Source organism: Calonectris borealis, chromosome 16 (genome assembly GCF_964195595.1).
Source record: "Calonectris borealis chromosome 16, bCalBor7.hap1.2, whole genome shotgun sequence".
Taxonomy (NCBI): Eukaryota; Metazoa; Chordata; class Aves; order Procellariiformes; family Procellariidae; genus Calonectris; species Calonectris borealis.
In genome coordinates this window covers 21,002,493-21,009,556 of record NC_134327.1, presented here as the reverse complement: position 1 = coordinate 21,009,556, position 7,064 = coordinate 21,002,493, and positions in this window count along the sequence as shown.

Genomic DNA, 7,064 nt, shown 5'->3' with positions numbered 1-7,064 from the left:
CCCACACTCCCCCCCCTCCGCTGCCCAGTTTCAGAGTTCGGAAGCCAGACGTGACGTTGCTCTGCTTCGCTCCAAGCCGTGGTGAAGCGGCTGGTGGGTTGGAAGGGACCTGGCCCAGGACAGCGAGAGGAGGTGGGGGCTTCTGCCTGTTGTTTGAAATGGCAAAGGGAAGATGTCTGCGTCCTGCTGACAGCACACGCTGCTCCCGAAACCGGGAACACCAGCTCGCGAGGACGCTGCTCCCGAAACTGGGAACACCAGCTCGCGAGGACGCTGCTCCCATGCCATGGCTGAAGGAAGCTTAACCCCGTGTCCCTGGTCACCCAGGCACGTTCACGGGGGGGTCCCACAGCCTGGGGTCCCTGGGTGCCCCAGTGCTGCCTGGCCACGGGGCACCCCGCTCTGGAGCGGGGTGCGCGGGGGCCGGGCCGGGTGTCGGTTGCTTTGCCGCAGCCCCGGTGCCGGGACCCTCGACAGCCTCCAGCTCTGCCGGGGCCTCCCCGTGTCTCCAGCTGGGGTTTTGCCCGCTCGCTGGACACGCTCAAAGTTCACCGTGCTATAAATACCCGGGTGCAGGGCTGCCAGCTCCTCCGGGCCGGGGGGGCTGCTGAAACCAAACGGGGTTTCATTGCAATTAACCCTTTGGGTGACTCCCCTCTACACGATTTGAAAAAGAGGAATCCTCTGATTCAAACGGTTTCTAAAGCCAGAAGAGTGCAGCAAACTCCTTCTGCGGGCTGATTTCTGCTGGGAACGGCCCAGGGATCGGTACTGGGAGCGGAGGAGTGCAGGGGGCCGGGGGGCCGGGTGTTTCGTGGCCAGGCACACGCACGGCCCCTGTGCAGCCCCCCCGGCTCAGGCAGGTCCTCGCATCGGGGACGCGCGGTGTGGGGACAGCATCGCTCCTGTCCCCCCGTGGAGCAGAGGCTGCCTGGCTCCCCGCAGAGCACGGCCTCACGCTGCACAGCCCCGCACCCTGCCCCGGGTGGTGCCATAGCCCGAGGCCCCACGCCCTGCACCGTATGGCCCTATACATTACAGCCCCCCACGGCACAGCCCTGTGCCACCCAGCCCACCCTGCGTCCCCGTCCCCACGTCCAGATCTCGCTCTTAGCCACAGCCGAGCAGAAGGGCTGAAACACCCCAAAGGGCAACAGAAACGCCCTAAATCAGGACAAGCTCTGTCCCCGGCGTGGGGACAACCCCGAAACGCAGGGTCCCCCGTGGTGGCGCGTCACCCGGGGCAGAGCAGAGCGCGTCGCCTGCAGCGGGGTGCGAAAGGGCACAGGGGCACGAGGCTCCCCGGGGAGCCAAGCACGGGGTAGACCCCTGCTACCTGAAACTGCACAAAGCCCTTCCACGGTGCCAAATGCGTCTTTTTAACCATTTCCCCGCCATGCAGCTTCCCGCGCTGCGCTGACGGTCCAGCCGGTCTCCGGGGAAGAGCCTCTTCCTCCTTTCACCCCCTTCAGAGCACAGGGCATGGACAGCTCGGAGCTGACAGCACAGGACAAACCCGCTCGCCGGCTGCAGCCGAGCAGAGCCGCCCGGGGAGCCCCAACGGGCTGCGTGCGACCCCGCGGCTCCTGCTGAGGCTGGACATAGTTCGGTGCACGCATGGCCCAGGGACAAGATGGGCTCAGGACCGAGCGAGGTCCTTGTCCCCAAAGGTCCCGCAGCGCTCAGGGCTGATCCCCAGCTCCAGAGGGGCCGGGGCTGCCCCGAGCGCGGTGCAAAGACCCGGCGGGGCTTGGCCTTCCCGTCCCCCACGGCCTCGCGGGTTGGGGACAGCCCTCTCCTTTCGCCCCGGGGATCCTCGCAGCTGCGATGAACCGTTAACCTCATGCCTGCACGGGTCACAACGTCCAGCTGACCGTGACACTGAAACAACCTCATTCCAGCCTCAGAAATGTCACCTTTTGGGTACCTTTGGGTCAAGCAAAGGCGCCTTCATCGCCTCGCTCTCCATCATCTCCCTCTCCTCCCCATCACCACCGCACGCTCCCAGGATGCCGAACGCCTCTTTATTGCTGTCGGATGCTGCGGCCCTGCCTGGCGTTTGCTCGACCGGGTTTTTGGGTTACTCGGGTAACTCCCGATGCCTACGTGGGTCCTGCCCCACCACGACGCTGCACCCCGTGCCCCCCGGCCGTGCCCAGTCCCCCGCGCTCCCGGCAGCGGCTGCGCTCCCTGCGATGTCCGGGACGTCGCTGCCCCAGAGCTGGGTTTCCCCAAGCCCCGTGGCCGCCGTGTGCGGCACCGCCGGACTCCGTGCACTGCGCAGCGCCGGAGCAAACGAGCCGAGCGGGTGGCACTAGGGGGAGATAAAGGCTGGGACATGCCGGGCCCTGTGCCTTCGCCAGCCCACTCCTGTCCCCGTGTCCCCAGGGCCACCCTGGCCCCAGCTGCCCGCAGGGGTGAAGGGGAGAGCTGCAGGTTTCCGTCCCTTTGCTTTGCAGGGTCTTTCCTGGCATCTTTGGTTTTTAGGAAGTACCTTTAGCAACGAGGGTCCTTGAGGCCTTTACACCTTCTTGCAGCAGGTATAGAGGCAAGAAGCCGCCTTCTGCCATGTGCAGATAGCACAGGGGCACCTGAAAAATGCACCCAGGAGGAAGGAAAACAGACCATGATGCACAGAACAGGGTCCAGCAGCGAAAGAGGAGCCTGGAGACCCGGCCTGGAAGCAGAGAGTGACGCACGCTGCAAGACCTCAGCTGGAAACTCAGCCCATCGCTGCCCCGGCTCCCCTTTCCCGATGCCCCCGTAGGTGCATTCGGCATCGGCACAGCGGTGCCAGCCCCCGTGGGGTCCCTATGCCAGCAAACCGGGCTCCTCCAGGGCTAAAAACCATTTCAGGGGGATTTCTGGTACCAGGCACCACCCCAGCTCCTCTCCTCCCCTGGATGCTCCCCTCTCCGCGGGCTCCCTGCGACCCCTCTCGCTGGAGATGGGAGGATTTCAAAAGGCCGCGTTTTGGCCGAGGAGCCGAACCAGCAGGACCTGCCCCTGTCAGAGCTGTTCGTGCGCAGCCGGATCTCGCAGGCACCCACGGGTGCAGCCGTGGGTCCCGCACACTGGGGTAAGCGCGGTGCGACAGCGGCTCCATGGGGCAGGAGCAACACAAGGGGGGTGCTTTTCACTGTATTTTCTATGGATTAAAAAAGAAAAGGTAAAATTTATCCGCTTTTCTCTGGGAGGAGAGATTCAGAGCCCGGCTGGCACAGCAGTTCCAGGGTTATAACCACAAGTGGTATCGGTAAAGGTTTGCACATCGCCCACAATGCCACCAGACCACGGTGCCCTCGGGGTCTGCGCTCACAGGGCACATCCCTGAGCTCCCCCCGAAACACCCGCAGGGCACCTGCCTCCAAACCCACCAACCGGTCCCAAAGCCACATTTTCTGTCCCCCATTGCCCACAGCCTGGATTTGCAGAGGGTTTGGGCTCGTGGCCTCCCCAGATCCCAGTGCCGGAGGGGAGCTGGACATGGCAGGGAGGTTTCAGGCTTTGCTGGCAGCTCCCTCTGCAGAGCAAAGCCCGTCCTCGGGTCTGTGCTGGCTTTCCACCTCCTCTGCCACGGCTCAGCGAGGGCCCTTTGGCTGCGAACGGGTCCCCGTGCCCACGGTCACACAGCGGCATTGCCCACCCTGCAGCCGCATCTCTGTTTGTGCCGGATGACCGGAGGTTTTGGCACTTCCCTGGGTGCTGAGCACCTTTCCGACTCCAGCATCCCAGTGTGCAGCCCCAAAGGGCGCAGGGTCACCATCACTTGCTGATGTTTAACATTTTTTAGAGCTCCAGCTCTAAATTTTTTCACTCTTCAACTTTGCGTCCGGCTGCTGTGGAGGAAAACAGGGCGGCTGGGGTGGCTGGTAACTCGATCGCGACATTGGCCTTGGACCAGGGAGGCTGGACGCAGCGGGAGGAAGGCGGAGGGGTGCCCGGGCCGGGGTGTTATCTGAGCCCTTGCGGGAACAAGGTGTCTTTGCCATGATGTGAGCTGGCAAGAGCAAGAGGAGGGAAGGAGATCCTCCGTCAGCGCTTCGCTATGCGTTGCGCTCCCCGCTCGCCGGACACACGGACTCACCGCTGCGGTGGCAGGACGCCCGTCCCCAGGGCTGCGCGGCTCCGGGGTTGCTGCGTGCCGGGTCCTTGCTCTCTCCCAGGCCTGGAAAAATTCACGTTCTGCTTTGGCTTCGTTACAAACATACCGGACAAGCGGCGATTTGGTGCAAAGCAACATCATTGCTTTTCCCGGGACGAGAGGCCGGCGAGGTGCACACAGCGGCACCCTGGCGGGTTACCCCCCTGCGCTGAGTCTGCTGACGGAGGCAGCTCCGGCACGATGCTGTCGTATAAGAGCTAAAGATTTGTACCAAGTCCTGCTCTTGGCTTGTTTTTCCCTGCCCAGATGCTCCCTGCACCCAAGCACCCGACCGCAGCATCTCCAGCTCCATATCCCAACCCCTGCGTCCGCCTCGTCCCCTCCTCCGGAGCCGCTCCCTGTGCTCAGCCCCCGTTACAGCCGTGAACCCCGGGGGGCTCCGGTGCAAGTCTGGGATTTGCACCGTCTCTTATCCAGCAGATCTACGGATTTGCAAAGCAACCTGGAAGTAAAGGCTCATTTTTTTTATGATATTTTTGAATAGAAGTAAATGAGCACAAAAGCATTCCCTGCGATTCTGCTCGTGGCACCCAGCGCTGCGACTGCAGCGCAGCTTCCCCGCTGCGAAATGCATCGTGTGCCACCAAGGGATACAAGTTCAGGATCTTGGGCTGCGAACGGGCAGGGTTTGGGGTTTATTTTAATCGTTCCCCACGCAGGAGAGGAGCTGGCTGCTCCAAGTTTCCAAAACCAGGCTGGAGCCTTGACCGCTGAAACAGGCAACTGGACCCGGACATTCAGCTTGGAGAAGATCCCATCGGGCTCTCGAATGCTCTCGTGCCTCCAGCTTTGCTCCGTGCTCCGGCAGAAGCCCGGGGACTCGCTCAGCAGGGCGGTGAGCTCGTCGCCCTCGCGCTGCCTCTCGTTGCAGTTACGGATGCGGCCGCTGGCGCCCTGCCACCCCAGCGTCTTTGGAACCACGCAAAGCACACCGAGCTTTCCGCCAGAAACCGCGTAAATCATCCAGGCTTTCAAAAGCGTCAGGTGTCCCCTGCACACCCTGGTCCGCGGGCTGGAGATCGCTGCGAGTAATTGGTGTTAGCACCCAGCACCCTGACGCCGTCACGCGTGCCAGCGGGGCACCCGTGGGTGCTCTGCCGGACCCCGCAGCTCTCCTGCGCCGCCAACAGCCCCTGGGTGGGAGAGAGGAGGGAGCCTGACCTGAGCACGGAGCTCTGCGGTGGCCCCGACAGCAAACCCACCCTCTGCACATCATCTGGCTTAAAAACCCCTCATCTAGAGATGCCTGAGCGTGGGACGGGTCCTTCGGCGCGGCACCACGAGGCCAGGTCTCTTCTGGGGACTTGCCCAAAGCTCTTCTACAGCGAAGCCCCTGGGGCGAAGCTCCTGGCTCCGGCTCTGCCTTCCCAGCCCCGACCTTTCGCCCATCAAGGAGCTGCTGGCCCGGAGCCTCTTGCTGGCGTTTCTCCCCTTTTGACACATCAGAAAAGCTTCCACGCTGGGTTTTTGCTTTTAGCAAATCATTCCTAAGATCGCGTCATCGCTCCCAGCTTGGACCCAGCCTTTGAAAAACGCCGTTCCACCTCCGACACGCGCCCCCGGCATTGAAGCCCGTCCCTCCGCAGGCAGAGCCCGGCTCTCCCGCTCGCAGCCGCCTCGTGCCAAGCCCAACACGGTGGCTTGTCTTAAAGCGTCGAGTACAAAGCATATGCGGGACAGATGGATATGAGGTTTATAAGATAATTAAGCATGTTAATGAAGTTCATTTGCATCTAGCTCTTAAATTCCCATAAACTCCGCAAAGCTGTGAAATGAGAATTGCCGCTCGACACCACAAAGCAACAAAAATTTAGTTACCAAAAGCAAAACACCGATTAAGAAGTGAGAACAAAAGCTGGCTGCGGCCCGGCCGAGCGATGCCACCGACGGGTCCTTCGGTGGCAACGGTAATTGAATAGAAATTGCTTACGGGCTTTGGCTGGACTGAAACCAGGGGGAGCTGGGGAAAAAAAATATTGCTTTAAAGAAAGATCTGGTCCCAGGGATGGAGGAAAAGCTTTTTAAATGGTGTGAAAATGAAAGCCGGTCGCTGGTGCGGGGAGCCAGGCTTGAGCACCCTCGCTGCCGTGCCCACGGGCGGCACCCGAAGCAGGTCCAGGGCCGGCAACGTCGGCAGGGTCCTTCGGTGAAGCCTCGGCGATGGCGCAGCAGAACGAGGCGGGTGGGCGTCCCCTCGAGCAGAGATGGTGCCCGGCTGGCTGCGGGGCTGAGCCCCAGAGGGGGCTGGAGCAGCCCCAGGAAACCACGGGAGACCCCCAGGGAACCCCCAAGGATACCCCGGGGAAAGCGGGGCAGGAGCTGGCAGATCTGCTCCTCAACCACCTTCCACGGCACAGGGGCCACCCGGGTCTCCCTGTGCCCAGCCCAGCCCAGCCGTCACCCTCAGCTTCTCACCTCCCAAAGCTGAAAAAATCACCGGGCGCAGTTTCCAGCCACCCACCCACGCGACCCACAGACGGCGAGACGGCTGCGGGTGCTACGGCAGCACGCCCTGGGGCAAGGACGTTTGCTTCTCTTTATTACCCCCGAGCTGATGGTGGCTCCTCAGAAGCAGCTGATCGGGAGAGCGGCACGGCCGGGCACCTCCACGCCAGCCGGGCACCTCCACGCCACGCTACCGCGCCCACGGGTACGTTAACACTTACCTTTCAGGCATCCAGGACAATCTCGAAACACAAAGAAGGAAGAAACCAGCGGCTCCTGCGGAGCTCCCCACTGCCGCAGCGTGACGGAGGTGAGGGGTCCCCGGCAGCGCCTGCAGGTGGGAGAGACGCAACGGCCTCCCGGTTGGCCTCATCGTCCCCCACCGTCCCGCATCGCCCCGAGGCTGCCTACGGACAAACGCAGCCCGGCCTTTCGGGAACCGCTGTGAAACGCG